Source organism: Hylobates moloch, unplaced genomic scaffold, assembly GCF_009828535.3.
Source record: "Hylobates moloch isolate HMO894 unplaced genomic scaffold, HMol_V3 SCAFFOLD_19, whole genome shotgun sequence".
NCBI classification, from domain to species: Eukaryota; Metazoa; Chordata; class Mammalia; order Primates; family Hylobatidae; genus Hylobates; species Hylobates moloch.
In genome coordinates, this window is record NW_026652294.1 from 45307364 (window position 1) to 45325270 (window position 17907).

Sequence of the window (17907 nt, forward strand, 5' to 3'; positions counted from 1 at the left end):
TATCTGAAATTGGATGCAATACTTTCCATTTGAAATCTGTCTCTCTGAATGGAAACAATGAAGTATTGCAAGTTTGTACTCTTGAAGTAAATGAGGACCAAAAATGGATAAGGAAAATAAAATGGGAGAACTCGGAAAGATCATAGAAGGTGCTATCAGGTGGTAGAATCAGATAAAAGGATTTCCTATAAGGCATTCTGCTGGTAACTCTATAAAAGGTGGCATTGTTACTGTTGGGTAAATAAAAGTTTTTGATTTGAAGAACCCTCTCCACTCTTTCCTTTAAAAAGGGGAGTCGCCTGGGCGTGGTGGCTCACGCCCGTAATCCCAGCTCTTTGAGAGGCTGAGGCAGGATCATGAGGTCAGGAGATCGAGACCATCCTGGCTAACATGGTGAAACCCCGTCTCTACTAAAAACACAAAAAATTAGCCCAGCGTGGTGGCGGGCACCTGTAGTCCCAGCTACTCAGGGGGCTGAGGCAGGAGAATGGCGTGAACCCAGGAGGCGGAGCTTGCAGTGAGCCGAGATTGTGCCACTGCACTCCAGCCTGGGCGACAGAGCGAGACTCCATCTCAAAAAATAAAAAAATAAAATAAAATAAAAATTAAAAGGGGAGGCAACCATTACAATCTGGTAACAAGAATGCTAACATTTGAAAGCTTTGATTCACTTCAAGTCTTGTCACACACACACACACACACACACACACACACACACAAATCAATCTTTTAACTTTGACTTCACAAATAAAAAGCCTTCTTATGCTGGGCTTAGATCAGGGTGGCCACCAGCATGAGTTCATGTCCTCTGTGAAGCATGGAATATCAAAGTCAGAGATTTCAGATTGGAAGAGTCCTTAGGGAACACTGGGTTTAGAGGTTTTGAAACTTTTTAAAGCACTGGAACACTTTCTTCAGTTAGAATCCTTTATAGAAAACCAATATGTAAAAGATGAGAGCAGAAGTGAGATTGATGAGGTGGAAACAGGAGAACTGGGGACACAGAACCCCATTTCTGGTACCTTCCAGCCTCTGAGCAGGTATCTGAAGCACCGTGTGGAATGCTGGGACTCTTTGGTGCATTTTTTCACAACTTATGACTTATTCCTATTCTCCTTGCTTACAAATGAGGAAACTGAAGCACACTGAATAAAAATGTCTTGGCCAAGCGCCATCACCTGTACAAAAACAGATCCAAGGATGACGATACCCCTCCATAAGGATGAGTGGCTAAGTGCGTGCTCCCAGTGCTCTGATTATGATGCCTACTTAACATTTGGTTGGTGGAGCAAGTTCCTTTTTGGGGACAGGAAGTTGGAAGATTATTTAAAGAGTCATGGAAGGATCATGGAAATGATGCAAGTGGATGACATGAAGGAATGCAGCTTGGGTACCCTATGCTGGGACCCAAAAAGAGCAAGCAAGGCAGAATGTTGGTTGAAAAAATAACAACAACATCATCAAAACCAGACGTACACATGCCTGCATGTCCAATTTTACAACTAATGCTGTCGTCCTATGGACACCTCCTGGAATGTAGGAGGATTCTGTCAATTGGGATGTTCCAGGACTGTGGCCGGTGTTGTAAGCATGTCTCTTGAGACCCTGGGCTAGAAGCAAAAGCAATGTCCAGGCTTCAGGTTAACACCACCTAAGTCCCAGATGCCTGCCCGCTTCAGTATCCTCTGCGGTAATCTCTGTGGAGATTGTGGGGTTGAGGCTTCTCTTTCCCGTATGCCACTTCTCCATCTTTAGGGGCTGAGATGACCATGTTTGGCTCCAGGTAAATGGATCATGAACTCCTCCTGAGTATGACCCTCACCTTTCATCATTGTCTCCCTTGTGTCTGGCACATTGAGCTGTATACAGAGTGGCCCTCGATAAAAGTCATACCCAGAGCTTGAGAAGTGGTCTTGCTGGAATGGAGTTTCTTGGCAGAAACTAAGCTGAGTGGTAGAATGAAGACATGGTATCTGGAGGTAGAAATGGAACTGGCTAATAATATTGACTCCACCACTAACTTAATGTCAGATTTTGGGAAGATGATGTATACTCCTTAGGTTTTAGCTCCTGAACTGTAAAGTGAAGAAGACTAACTGGATTATTTCCAGGGTCCTGTCCAGCCTGAGTCCTCATATGTGGGCTTCGTTTGCCTAATAACAATAGTTACCATTATATTTCCGGAGCGTTCACTCATGCAAGGTTTATCTATTCATCATGACACCCTGCAGTGTAGCGGGATTATCCCACCGTTCACATAAGGAAATCTGAAGAAGAAGAGATGAAGCACGTAAGTTTACACGCTCAGTCAAGGACAGGATTGGGATTTAAAGTCAAATTTACCTGACTCTAAATCTCCCTTTGCTGTGCTCCACTGCCCCAAATTTAGGATGAGAAACGAAAGGGATGGGGGGCACTGTAATGAGGTGACCTTGTAAATCATTCCAGACCCACTTTGTCTCCAACCACACCTTGCTCAGAAGAATCGTCTCTAACCTCCAGCCTCTGCTTCCATCACTGCTGGGGGCAGGAAGCTTATCTTCTTCACACAGCACAATTTTAGGCCAGTTCTAATTATTAAATGGTTCTTCCTAAAATTTCTTCTCTTATATTTTCAGCTTCCAGGTCTTGGTTCTGCTCCCTGGGGCCGCTTCTCGGTGAAATATCCTCCCTGCCAGTGAGCAGGTTTTGACTTTCACGGAGAGTCAGAATGTGAGAGGGCTTTAGCTATGCCAGGATTTCTAAGCTATTTTTAACCAAGGGGTTTGGGCTTGAATCAGATCTTTCTTGAAACTCAGTGTTTCCATTGGTACTGCGAGAGGCTTCCTGGCACATAAGGTAGCCTAAGTTTCTCAGTTTCTCGTTCTCTGCAGAAAAAAATTGTCCATTGTGCCAAAGTGTTAAGGTTCCTAGCTGGATATATCGGGACCTATACCCTCTGGACCAAGTGTCCCTTTAAAAGTGGTACATGCACGGAGGGCCCATGGTGTTTTGTCATCATCATGCCTTTTTTCTTGCTAAGTGACACGGAGGTTTGATTTTTGTGCTCGAGAAAGCACGGGGGCATCCCACACCTTCCTGTACCACGTGTGCTCTGAGCTCGGTTTCCTGTGTCAGTTCCTGTGTGTTTCTACTGTGTTTGAGTTTGCTCTGTTAGGCGGCAGGGTGTTGGCAGCTGAGGCACACTTCAAAACAAGTGTGGAGCTGAGCAGGGAGAGAAGTGGCGTGAACATCCCCAGGGACCAATACCCAGGAGGAACTGAACGATGTTTGTGCTGAGCTGCAGACAGAACTCAACCATGCCATTAAAATGCTTCCCCTCCCCCAAGAGTCATGCCCACCGCTTCCAGATAAAAGCTGGGAGGTACACAGTCATTTGCAAGCGTCAACTGAATTTATGTTAAAATTTGAAAGTTTGGCATATGAAATGATATGAGAAGAAAGGTGCTTTATAGTTTCCAAAAAATGTGATATTTACTTCTGTGAATACGCTCAGGGTCCAGGTGGTTTGACATTTCTTTATTGTTCCTTTCAGTCTATGCCCAGGCTGGCCCACAGGGGCCCTGGTGGAGCCCTTTCCCTCCCCCTCACTTCCTCTTTTTGTTTTCTGCTCTTGTCTCTCTTTTCTAAGCTGCTGAACCTCGAATGTTTTGAGAAGTCCCATTTTATTCCACATTCCCTGTTATTTACTCTGTAGCACCCACAGGCAAATGAATTTCTCTTGCTGATATTGATCTCTTCTTATAGCATCATGGAGATACATTGTTATTCTGGAAACATTGTCCCTGAAGTTTCCAAGGCTGAAGGTGGGGAGAGACAGAGTGCCTCCTCCAGCCACACACACCTATATTACTCCAGGATAAAGGATAGGACAGCAAGATAGAAGGGATGAAGAACAGGCCAAAATGAGGAAGTTCAGAGAAGATATGATTCCTAAGAGAAGACCTCAAAGTCCACTTAGAAACCAGAGCTTGCACCAGCCTGGGCAACATAGCAAGATGACACATCTACAAAAAATAAAATAAAATAGTTGTGCATGGTGCTGTGTGTTTGTAGTCCTAGCTATTTGGGAGGCTGGGGTGGGAGGATTGCTTGAGCCCAAGAGTTTGAGGCTACAGTGAGCTCTGATCATGCCACTGCACTCTAGCTTTGGTGATAAGAGAGATCCTGCATCTTAAAAAAAAAATGTAACCAGAACTTGTGGATCAGAGACTGGATCATAGAGGGACAGAAGATAATACCCTCTGTATCTGTCCCAGGCTGGGACCATGCCTTCCACAGGCTTCTGCTAGAGGAATTCTGAAGAACTACATTTGATCTGGCTCCATATAAGCGTTCTGGTCATGGATGAAACTAATCCTTCAACTCTTTTAACTTGACCAAGTCCATTTTTCTTGGCTCTTTTTTTTTTTTTTTTTTTTTTTTGAGACAGAGTCTCACTCTGTCGCCAGGCTAGAGTGCAGTGGCACTATCTCGGCTCTCTGTAGCCTCTGCCTCCCTGGTTCAAGGGATTCTCCTGCCTTAGCCTCCCAAGTAGCTGGGACTACAGGAGCGCACCACGACGCCTGGCTAATTTTTGTATTTTTAGTAGAGATGGGGTTTTACCATGTTGGCCAGGATGGTCTCGATCTCTTGATCTCGTGATCCGCCCACCTCAGCCTCTCAAAGTGCTGGAATTACAGGCGTGAGCCACCGCACCCAGCCCTCTTGGTTCCTTTTGAAAGCCCTGTAACAAGTTCTCTGAAGTCACTCTTCTCATACCTTTAGAGCCTTTGCTTTTTACTTCATATAAAAGGCAGGGGTTTGGGCACTGGATCCTTCATTTACGTCCACATTTACCCCAGTAAATCTCCATTTCCTACAACTGCCTTCTCTTTTTGCAGGGATCACAGAAATTGCTTACATTTTCTAAACTCAGCCTTTCCACCTGAGCCCTTAGGACAAACCCATTTTCAACCTCAAGTTGCTCACCTCTCTTTCTACAAGGTTTCTCCTTTCTTCTCCCCGTGTTAGTTCAACAAGTGAACATCCTTCCACCTTAGAGGGGGGGGAGGGGCAAGAGGAGTTCTGATCTGTATACTGTTGTCTTGACTGTATTACATTCTGTCTTTTCCTTCAACCTTCTTGTCATTAACTTGCTGCAATTCACACTTACCACATTATAGAAGTCCTCTTGCCACTTTCTTTTAAGTAGTTTAGGCTCCGCTTATATTTGGTCAATAATGTTTTAATTAGAAAATACAAAAATCGTCCATAATCCCCACCACTGGAGATTGTAGTGGTGAGCACAGCAGATAGCAGATAAACATTTTTTCACTTTTAGTCTTTATCTACCTGTGTATATTTAATATTTATGTGGTTCCTACAATTTTGTGTTCTTTTTCTCTTAATGTTATTTTGAAATCTCTTGGATGTCAAAAAAACTCATTATTACAATATCTTCTGGCCTTTCTCTTTTATCACTCTCTAGAACCTCTAAGAGATATAATATATGCAATATATTCAGTATGTATTATATAACATACTCATTATATATTATGTTATATAAAATATGATATATTTAGCATATATAACATATGTATATATTTATATGTTATATGTATATAGCATATATCATACATATGTTACAATATTATATGTATAACACATGTAATATATTATGTATATGTATATGGTGTATATTATATAATATCTAGTATAACATATAGGGTATATATTTTATATGTTATATATGTCTGTGCATATATGTCATAATATATGTAATCTGTATATGTAAGTGTATACAGTATATTTTATATAATATATACATATTATGTATAACTATAACATATAGTTATTATTAGTCAGTTCCATTTCTACCTCCAAATACCATGTCTTCATTCTACCACTCAGCTTAGTTTCTGCCAAGAAACTCCATTCCAACAAGACCACTTCTCAAGCTCTGGGTATGACTTTTATCGAGGGCCACTCTGTATACAGCTCAATGTGCCAGACGCAAGGGAGACAATGATGAAAGATGAGGGTCATACTCAGGAGGAGTTCATGATCCATTTACCTGGAGCCAAACATGGTCATTTCAGCCCTAAAGATGGAGAAGTGGCATACGGGAAGAGTTATATAATACATGTAATATGTATATGATATAAATGTATGTAGTATACATAATATAATATATAATATGTAACATGTATATGATATGTTATTATCTGTATACATGTTATTATATACGTACCTATGTGTTATATATGTAACATGTATATTTATATAATGTATACAGTATATATTATATAGCATATTATATGTTATATATTATAAATGTATAAAAATATAATATAAATGATAAATATATAATTATAATATACAATACATAATACAGTATATGAGGGGAGTATTTGAGAGGAACTTGACCTTCAAATGGAGACCTGTTATTTTTAGTGCTGGATATTGAAAAGAAAATCTGATCCTTGACAGGGCAGGCTTTTTATATCTTTTATGTTTCTTTCTCTAACCATAAAAATCTAATAATACGAGCCAGGCGCGGTGGCTCACGCCTGTAATCCCAGCACTTCGGGAGGCCAAAGTGGGCGGATCACCTAAGGTCAGGAGTTGGAGACCAGCCTGACCAACATGGAGAAACCCCGTCTCTACTAAAAATACAAAATGAGCCAGGCATGATGCTGCATGCCTGTAATCCCAGCTACTAGGGAGGCTGAGGCAGGAGAATCGCTTGAACCGGGGAGGCGGAGGTTGCAGTGAGCCGAGATCACGCCATTGCACTCTAGCCTGGGCAACAAAAGCAAAATTCTGTCCAAAAAAAAAAGAAATCTAATAATACATATTCATGGCAGAAAATTAGGAAATATGTAGGCAGATAAATAAATAAATTAATGGTATCTACAATCCCAGGACCGAGACATAATAATGGTTCACATTTTAAGAGTATTTTCTAATAGTCATCTATAAGCATATACGCATAGGCAGACACCCTCACACACACATATACATTTATTGCTTTTCTTACCAAGTCGGAATGGTGCTGTGTATGCTTTTATACTGCTTTCTCCATTTATTATTACCCTATGAACATTTTTGCATGCCACGAAACATTCCTCAGGATCAATAATTTTAAATGACTATAATAATGATATAAACATACCATAATTTGTTTAACCATTTCCATATTGCTGAACGCTTGGGAGGCCTCCAGTTTTTCTTCATTGTAAGTAATGAGGCAATGATATCCTTGTACAGTACATTCATCTTCACGAACATATTTGGTTTCCGGAAATATTATTAGTTTCAAGAATCCTGTATAGTGGGAAGTATTTTCATCACAGCTTAAACACAGTTTGGGTTCTGGTTTTAATTATGGGCCCCATTGATATGGAGATTCGTTTGACACTTTATGAGTGAAACTATAAGCCTTTGCAATTTGGGGGAAAATGCTAGATTCGGGTGAAGTGGTTCTTGAGGTGAATATTCAGGCTGATCCAGGGTTATATTTTCTTTTTTTGGAAGCAAAAGGAAGATGGAGTTCCACTTCCTCCTGTCTTTTGGCTTTGGTCTGCCTCACAGGAATTCAGCAGGAGACTGAGAGGAAAGAGATTGTTCAGCCGTCAGCAGAAATGCATTTTCTCTGGTTTCTTCCTTCTCTTTTGCTAGCATCGCCTCCAACAAGATTCCACACCTCCGCAGCTTCAGCCTTCGCTTGGCGATTTGGTGCTCCTGTAGAAAGGTTTCTCGGCCGGGCGCGGTGGCTCACGCTTGTAATCCCAGCACTTTGGGAGGCCGAGGCGGGCGGATCATGAGGTCAGGAGATCGAGACCACGGTGAAACCCCGTCTCTACTAAAAATACAAAAAAAAAATTAGCCGGGCATGGTGGCGGGCGCCTGTAGTCCCACAGAATGAACCGGAGGTGTGCAGTGAGCCGTCGGCCTTGTCCAACCTGGAGACAGACGATTCCATCAAAGAAAGGTTTCTCATCATTAGGTTTTGATGAGACTGGCTTAGTTCACGAAAGAAAATAAGCAGGTTTGCTCTCCCCTTGCAGGCTAGAGTGAGGCCAAACAATTAGGCCTGTGATTTATTCTGCTGAAAGAAAAATCTCCCAGGTCAGAAGATGGGAAAGAAGTGTGGAAATGCTTCATGTTCACCAGGTAAAATCTCAGTAATTCAAACTTGGCATCAGAATGACCTCCCTGAGTTCAGGGCATTTCAACCACAGCAGGCTCAGCCCAGACTTCCGTGAATGCTTTCTGTTTGAAGACTCAGTTTTCTTGCTCGGCTTTGGAGGATTTTGTTTTAGTATAATAATTCTTTGGTAACTTCCTCATATCAGTTGTCTGTTCTCTTTCTTCTTAAATTCATCTTCTTTGACTCTTCTCCTTTTTTCTTTTTCTTTTCTTGCTTTCTTCTCTTTTTCTCTCTATATTTTGAGGCTTCCTCAAATACGTGCAAATATCCCCTATCAAATTTTAAAACATTCACTTTCATATTTGTGTTTTGCAAAAGCTCTTTCTTTTTCTCTGATTCCTTCATTCGTATAGTATTCCTTTTTTTTTTTTTTTTTGGCCAGGTCCAACTTGGTCACTGCAACTCCCTCCGGTTCAACAATTGCCTCACCTCCGATATTGAGATCACAGGATTTTTTAAGACGGAGTTTCGCTCTTGTTGCCCAGGCTGGAGTGCAATGGCGTGATCTCTACTCACCGCAACCTCCACCTTCCAGGTTCAAGCAATTCTCCTGCCTCAGCCTCCCGAGTAGCTGGGATTATAGGCATACACCACCACGCCTGGCTAATTTTGTATTTTTAGTAGAGATGGGGTTTCTGCATGTTGAGGCTGGTCTCGAACTCCTGACCTCAGGTGATCCACCTGCCTTGGCCTCCCAAAGTGCTGGGATTACAGGTGTGAGCCACCACGCCAGGCCCCAATGCCTGGCTAATTTTGTATTTTTAGTAGAGATGTGGTTTCTCCATGTTAGTCAGACTGGTCTTGAACTCCCAACCTGAGGTGATCCACGCGTCTCGGCCTCCCAAAGTGCTTGGATTACAGGCGTGAGACACTGCGCCCGGCATAGTATTCTACTTTTGTTTGAAGAATGCAATCCGGCCTCAATTTCTCTAATTGTATTCATTATAAGATTTTGTTTCATTTTTAAGCTTTCTTCTATTTTAAAAAAATTATCATTATTTCCTTCTGAGTCAGTTTTCTGTTGATATGTCTATTATTTGCTATCATACTGTGTGTTCCCCAATTGCCTGGTAGATCTTTGTGTCTGATCCTGTGTAGGAACTGGGGACGAAGAGGTCCGCCTGAGAGTTTTGTGAGCATGATGAGCCTATTATATGATCAGGCTGCAACTTAGTATAAGTGGGTGAGAATCTGGGGTTTTGCAGATGTTAGAAAAAGTTATACTCTGGGTGGCCAATATTTACTTTAACTGTCCTTATCTTCCCCAGGGACGAGCTTACTTTTTAGAGAAAAATCTTGACATTTTTGGCTTGAAAGAAAATGCTTGAGTGTTTGTTATTTTTCAGGGACATGGAGAAAGTGGTGTATAGGCCTTTAATTAACACACTTATCCAGGCCCATTCGTCACTTCTTCCCTCTTTTGCGTCTTCCACAGCCTTCTGGTTCTACCACCCGCCCTGGCTAGCTTCTCAGCTGCAGCCTCCTCTGTTTGCATTGTGGGTGTGGAATCATCTGCTCTGTTTCATCCATCAATACACCTCCATCTGCTTTTAATCTAATTTTAATTTTTTATGATTATGAAATGATTTAAATAGACAAAAATTATTAGGTACCCACCACCCAGATTTAACACATGTTAACATTTTGCCAGATGTACTTCAGGTTCCATTAACTTTCCATTGTTTGGAAATGGGTTCAACTCTTTCCCCTACCGATGTTACTTATCCTGTTTCCTTCTCCGTTATGTGCTTGTGATTCAAAAAGAAATGACAGCATTACTATTAGGTTTTAAGAGAGATGAGAAGCAGAGATATGTACCTGGTTTGCCATCTTAAACTGGTAGCCTAGCCAGATCTTTACTGTAATAATTTAAAAGACTTTGATCTAGTCTGGTATTTGCCAGTTTACTTTCAATAGGAACTTGGCGGAATAGAAAGTAATCAGATTTCACTGCAAATAATGAAGTTTTGCTTTTCCTTTAAGCCATTCAACCAATTATGTTAAGTTCCTACTATGTGCTTAGCATTTAAATAAAATCTTTGGGGGAAATACAAAAGAAGGCAAAAATATGGTTTTTGCCAAAGAGTTAGGAAGACAAAATTAATGGGCATGCTGATCTTTAAAGGTTAGACATGTAACTTCTAGCTGTGTGATGCTTTAAAGTTTATAAATTGCTTTGCCAAGGCTCCTCATTTGATGTCTAAAACAACTAAAGTGAGTGAGGCATGGATCATGTTATGAGTCTATTTTAGAGAGAAAAGGAATTAGTGTTGAACATAGGTGGAAGGCTGTATGATGAGGGAGTCCTTGGCCTGGAATTTTGATGTGTATGCAGTGCCCAGGTGATGGAGAATTGGAAGGTGTCCCCAACTACTATCTTTTCCACTGCCTCATAATGAATATCCTTTCTTAGCATGAAAAGAAAAGAGGCAGGGCAGGTGGCTCATGTCTGTAATCCTAGCACTTTGGGAGACTGAGGAGGGCAGATCACTTGAGTCTAGAAGTTCGAGACCATCCTTGGCAACACAGTGAGACCTCACCTCTATAAAAATTACAAAACTTAGCTGGGCATGGTGACACATGCCTATAGTCCCAGCTACTTGGGAGATTGAGGTGGAAGGATCACCTGAGCCCAGGCTCATACCACTGCACTCCAGCTTGGGCAACAGAGCAAAACTGTGTCTCAAAAAACAAACAGAAAGAGAAAGAAAGAGAGAGAGAGAGAGAAAGAGAGAAAAAGAAAGAAAGAAAGAAAGAGAGAAAGAAGGAAAGAAAGAAAAGAAAGAAAGAAGAAAGAAAGAAAGAACGGAGGGAGGAAGAAAGAGAAAGAAAGAAAAGAGAAAAAGAAAGAAAAGAGAGAAAGAAAGAAGAAAGAGAGAAAGAGAAAGAAAGAAAAGAAAGAAAAGAAAGATGACTGAGGTTTCAAGAGAAAGTGGACTCTACAAGGTTACAAATGGAAAATTATGAGAAGTAAAGTCATCATTTCTTTCTTTCCCAATTAAGCAATTTTTTATTCAAAAAGTTATAAAAGGCTATAGTTTTACTACAAGGGCCCTTCCATCACACATGCAACAGCTAATCACATTGAACGCTGACTGGGCTTTCAATGTGGACTAAACATATAGCATGGAACAGGTACAGAATAGAATGCCAGAATTTAGGGATTTTGTGGACTCTTTTTTACTAAAGTATTCCTAGTTAATGAAACAGGGCCTGTTTTTCTAATTATAAAGAAATAAAAAAGCAATACATTGTCATTGTAAAAGATTTAGATAACACGAAACACAGTAAAAAAGCAAGTAATAATCATCGCTCATCAAGGGCTATTACTTGCAGCAATGACGGATGAGGTCATTTGGATCAATTCTCTGTCTGTGAACATCTACAAAAGAAAGGCAAATATGAAAAAAAAATCCTTATGAAGTCATTGCAGAATTAATGAGACAATGAAGAATTACCAGGCCAAGGTCCATGGGGAAGACAGAAATTCAGAAGTGAGATCGCCAGGCAGGGCTGTTTTCTCCTGGAAGCACTGCTGATTCTACGCGTTGCTGGAAGGTGAGAGGTAAGCCAGACTTCAGACAGCTTTGCCGAGCTAGAGGAATCAGAATTGGAGATCCGGACTTGCTAACAGTAGAAACATTGATGAATCACCTGGAGTTGCGTTGGGACCTTCAATGACTGCCCTTCAGGAGTAAAGATGAACCAGAAATAATCTAGCCATCAGTCTCACATCATCTTGGTGGCCCAATCACGACAGAAAAGATGAGAAAACCAAGATTAATAAGGATGACCTAATTGACATTTACCGGAAATTGCATCTAAGAACCACTGATTGCACATTCATTTTCTTTTCTTTTCTTTTTTCTTTTTTTTCTTTTCTTTTCTTTTCTTTTTTTAATTAAAGTTCTAGGGTACTTGTGCACAATGTGCAGGTTTGTTACATATGTATACATGTGCCACGTTGGTGTGCTGCACCCGTTAACTCGTCTTTTACATTAGGTATATCTCCTAATACTATCCCCCCTCCCTCCCTCCACCCCACGACAGGCCCCGGTGTGTGACGTTCCCCATCTTGTGTCCAGGTGTTCTCATTGTTCAATCCCCACCTATGAGTGAGAACATGCGGTGTTTGGTTTTCTGTCTTTGCGATAGTTGGCTCAGAATGATGGTTTCCAGCTTCATCCATGTCCCTACAAAGGACATGAACTCATCCTTTTTTATGGCTGCATAGTATTCCATGGCGATTGCACATTCATTTTAAGATCACATGGCACATTTACAAACTAAAAAGAAAATTTAAAAATAAAACAATGTTGAAAATGTATCACGGACATCTTTTTACGTCAGTTACAGAGTTTATGGTGCATTTTCTTTTATTTATTTTTTTGTTTTTCCTTTTACTGTGACCCCTTTGGTACATTTTTAAATATAAAGGTCCACTAAGCAGTCAGGAGTGTCATAAAGTAGGTGTTACAGTGGCTCAGTCTTTTGCTGTTTAAAAACACATTTTTTATTTGCATGGCACGGTGTAACGGTGTCTCATGTCAATGCATTTGGTCACCTGCTGTGATTTTCTTCTTCATTTACGCCATCTTGGCTTATCATAAACTAGTAGAATGAGTACTTTATCTGCAGAATTTTCTCCTGATTCCCTCTAGGAAACTCAGTCCTAGTCAGACCTCAGCTGGGGTTAAAGGGTGGGTGCAGTCACAGACTTGGGTAAGGGTATTCCCCTCCCCAGTTCCAGAACTGTAGAGATAAGTAGTAGAAACAGAGAGGAGGGTAGTCATGATTTGTTGAATTAAATGGAATTTATTTAAAATAAATTTCTTTATTGCAGTAATAGATGCACATGATTAAAAAATTAAAATGTTTGAAGGGTTTATAAATGTAAAAAACTATGTTTTATCTTTTCTACTGCTAAATTCTTTTTCTCAGAGGCAATGACTTTGAAGTCTTTAAGCTATTTCTACTGGTAGCTGTAAATAATATGCCTATGCTGCAATATATAGATTTGTTTCAATTGTAAACATTATATTTTGACTTTGGACTATGATAGGTGAAGATTTATCTCATTCATAATTTCGTTCCCACCCTTACCTTCTTATCCTCTTTTCTTCAATTTTAACATTAGCTCTTTTTAGGCCTCTATTCTTTACACTTATGCAATATTACATATTTGTTTATTGTTTCATCAATTATAGACAGTATCCCTCAACTCTCCTTTCTCTCTCTGCCTCCCAGCTTCTGCCACCATTATTTAAAAGCTTTACCACCAGGTGGGTGGCTCACACCTGTAATCCCAGCACTTTGGGAGGCTGAGGCGGGAGGATCACGAGGTCAGGAGTTCAAGACCAGCCTTGCCAACATGGTGAAACCCCGTCTCTACTAAAGATACAACAAAAATTAGCCAGGCGTGGTGGTGCGTACCTGTAATCCCAGCTACTCGGGAGGCTGAGGCAGGAGAATTGCTTGAGCCCAGAAGGCAGAGGTTGCAGTGAGCCAAGATAGTGCTACTGTACTCCAGCCTGGGCGACAGAGTGAGACTCCGTCTCAGGAAACGAAACAAACAAACAAAAAAAACTTTACACAATTAGAACTGATTTCACTTACATCTATTCTGGAAACACAATTGAGTTGTTTGCATTTTATCTATAGAAAAAGAAGAAAGTTGAAAAACAGTGTTTACATTATTGTAACTATATAAACATTATTCACTCTGAAACCAGGTACTATAATAACATTTACTTTTTGTATTACTTTTTGTTTTCCTGGGTTTCAAATGGCATCTTACTTTTCTTTGTACCACTTGCCTTTCTTATATCTCTTTTTCTGCCCTCTTCACCCAATCACACATTGCGCTGCTGTTTTTCCCCCTCAGATCTTTCTCCAGGGGGCTCTGTTCTTGTTCATCATCTGAACTGCTTGTTCCCTAGGTGGTCTGGAACTTCCTATCACTGCTTTCTTGGATTGATTCCTCTGGATTCTACTTCTCATTCTCCGTTTCTTGGCATTTTCTCTCCTTTTCCTGTAGAATAACCTCAAGTAAAATTCCTAAAGACGTGGTTTGTGGGACACAAGCTTTCTGAGTCTTCTGTGTTGGAACGTGATTACATTTACTGTTTACATTTGCTCACTGATTTGGCTTAGTTGAAAATCATGTTTCTTTAAAAAGTTTGAAGATATCTCATAATTGTTTTCTAACTTAATTATGTAATCTCGTAATTATTTTCTGACCCCTATTGGTGTTCATCAAACTGATGAACAGTTTGATTTTAGTTTGTTTCTAATTCTCGGGGGGAAAGTGTTTTATTCCCTTTCAGGGTTTTGAATTTTTACCTTTAGTCTTTTAAAATAATGAAGTAGGAGGTGTGGCTTTAATAAAAATGTAGGGCCCTTTCCAACCTTGATTATTGTGGCATCCAGCTCTGAGAAACATACTTACATTGCTTGTTTGATAACCTCAGTTCTTCTGCTCATTAAAAAAACTTAAAAAAAAATTTTTATTGGCCGGGTGCGGTGGCTCACGCCTGTAATCCCAGCACTTTGGGAGGCCGAGGCGGGCGGATCATGAGGTCAGGAGATTGAGACCATCCTGGTTAACACAGTGAAACCCCGTCTCTACTAAAAATAAAAAAAAAAATGATCCGGGCATGGTGGTGGGCACCTGTAGTCCCAGCTACTCGGGAGGCTGAGGCAAGAGAATGGCGTGAACCCGGGAGGCGGAGCTTACAGTGAGCCCAGATTGCACCACTACACTCCAGCCTGGACCACAGAGTGAGACTACATCTCAAAAAAAAAAAAATTTTTTTATTAATCAGATATTGGGCTTCAGGGATGGCTCCCCAAGGTCTAATCTTTTCTCTAATATTTTTTATTCTTAGTTTTTCAATCTTTTTTTTTTTTAATTCATTTGACTTTGTTAGCAAATTTTCTTTGGGGGTTTTAACTTTGGTTCTTATTTTTTAAATCTATTGTTATGGAAATTTTTGATAACATTGTATATCCATATAAATGAAAGAGTTATGGCTTGCTAAGAAAGCTAGACATCTCTTCCTCATTTCCCTTATTACTTCTCTGCCAGGACCATTACTTCAGTTTTCTGTTTTTAAATAATTTGCTCACAGTCCTTCTCTTTCTACTCTTCATTTTTGTCTCTCTTTCTCCTCCTTCTCCTCTACTTCCTCCTCTTTTTTAAAGTTTTAAGCAGTTGACTTTTTACTGTAGAAGATAAGGTTCTTAGCTCTCTGTCTTCCCTTCACCTCCACAAATTATCACACCCTTTCCAGTCCCATCTCCCCTGAATTATTTATCTATTGCCACAAAATTCAACATAACAACCAACAACAAAACATCAGTGGCATAAAACAAAAATCTTGTATTTCTCTCTCAATTTCAGGGTTTAGATGATTTATGTCCAGCAACTCTACTGGCCTAGACTAAGCTTTCTCATGTATCTGGGAGTTGGCTGGCATTGGCTACTCTAGACTGGAGGCAGCTGGTGTGACTTGGCAACAGGGGTAATTTGGTTCTGCCTCTTTGGTCACTGATCTCTCACCAAGTTACCCATGATACATTCCCATGGAAATGAAAGAGGCACAAGAAGGAAAGTTTATCTGAAGCCTCTGCTAACATCTCATTGGCCAAAGCAAGGGACATGATTGATCTCAAGATCAAGAGGCAGGTTATGCCATCCTACCCATGGTGGGGTTACATGGCAACTGTGAAGTTACAGAGCAAAAGGCATGGGTAAAGAAAGAGGTGAAGAATTGGAACCATCATTGCAGCTCTTCCTCTCTGTACCTACATACGAGAACCCTATATCCTAGTTTTGGTTAGATCGATATTTTCTCTTTCTCTACATTTTGTTTTTTTTCTGGAGCATTTCTTTATAACTTTTTAATGACTTAGTTCAGTTTCCAACTTTTAAAATATTCCAACTTTATTGGGAGGCCGAGGCAGGCAGATCACAAGGTCAGAAGATCAAGACCATCCTGGCTAACATGGTGAAATCCCATCTCTACTAAAAATACAAAAAATTAGCCGGGTGTGGTGGCAGGTACCTGTAGTCCCAGCTACTTGGGAGGCTGAGGCAGAAGAATGGCGTGAACACGGGAGGTGGAGCTTGCAGTGAGCCGAAATCACGCCACTGCACTCCAGCCTGGGCGACAGGGCGAGACTCCGTCTCAAAAAAAAAAAAATTCCAACTTTACTTCTAAGGTGTTGGACATTGCATCAAAGATTCTAGCAATTTCATCTTCCTGAACAAATCTCTCCAGGATGTTTCAGATCTGCTTCAGTCTGGACTGGTTGCCTTTCACACTGACATGTGGCTGTCATCCTGAGGTCCATATCTGTAAGAATTCTACATTATTCTGAAGAGTTCTACTTTCTCTTTTCTGACTTTAATCCTCTGCCTTCTGTAGCCATGTCTTCCTCTTTCTCAAGTTTACCCCCTCATTTTAGTGATGCATATTCGCCAATAGCTTCCTGAGAAAGGGTCCATGGGAGGTATAGTTTTTGAGACCTTGAATCTATGAAAGAGCTTTATTCTGTCTTTAAACTTGATTGACAGTTGTGAAAGATAAAAGTCTAAAGTTTTTGGAAATCTTCAGACCAGCACTTCACAACATGTATTACTGGGTTCTGGAGAAGTTAATATATGGTGAGCCCTAAAACACATTTCGAAGATAGGGCAGTTTGATAAACACTGCATCAAAAAGAGTTAAACTAATTTCTCTACTAAGAACTTCTTGGAGCTTTTAATGTGCTAATGCATATTGTGACTCTCCAAGAAGGAGGATGTACTGCGTGATGTCTTCAAGCCTTATTTGATCATGGAAACTTTTTTCATCTTGCATCTAAAGGGAAAAAAGTTTCGCAGAACAAACATTTAGAAATGGTATAAAAGGATTTTGAAGTTGGGTGCCCTAGTTTATGTCCTACAAAGAGGCAACTTCTTCTCGCCCCAGTGCCCTCCTCCCAGCTACTCCTAAGAAGCCAGCCCTTAAAATACTTTGATTACTATGGGTAATTTTCAGAATGAAGATGTGTGCAGGTAGGAAGGGAATAGCAAATCAATAGACTGTGTGTCCAACATAGAGACCAGAATGGAAGAATTTAAGGTTAAAAAATGTGTATAGTGAAACTATCTTAAAATATTGGCCTTTTCGCAGTTTCTGGTAAGGGACTTATCCCCCAGTCTGTCTGCCTCCTTGACTTGAGGATGATAGGCACATTTAAAAAATAAATCTATCAACATCTGTTTGGGGAAAACATCCTCTCCCATTCTCAGGCCATGTGGTCCTGAGGAGGCTGATCTCATCCTCTGGCTCGAGAATGGTTGTGTGACCTGGTCTGGGCTGATGAAAATCAGCTATGCAGATTTTGTGAGAACTATTTGAGAAAAGAGACATTCGTTTTTTGTTTGGATTGCCTGTGGTTTGGACACTGCAAGCCTAGGACTGCCAGTGGCCTTTTCTGATCCCTTTTTTTGGAGACACTGCATGAAGATGTAGCCAACACAGAGGGAAGCAGAGTGAAGAGGAAGAAATTCCAAAGTTCCTGGAGACATCCTTTGAAAGCCCACATCAGCCTTGCATGACCTGTCAGTTCCATATTGGGACTTTTCAGTTATTGAGGCCATGCATTCATTTTTAAGTTTCAGTTAGCTTGAATTTCTATTACTTTCTTTCTTTCTTTCTTTCTTT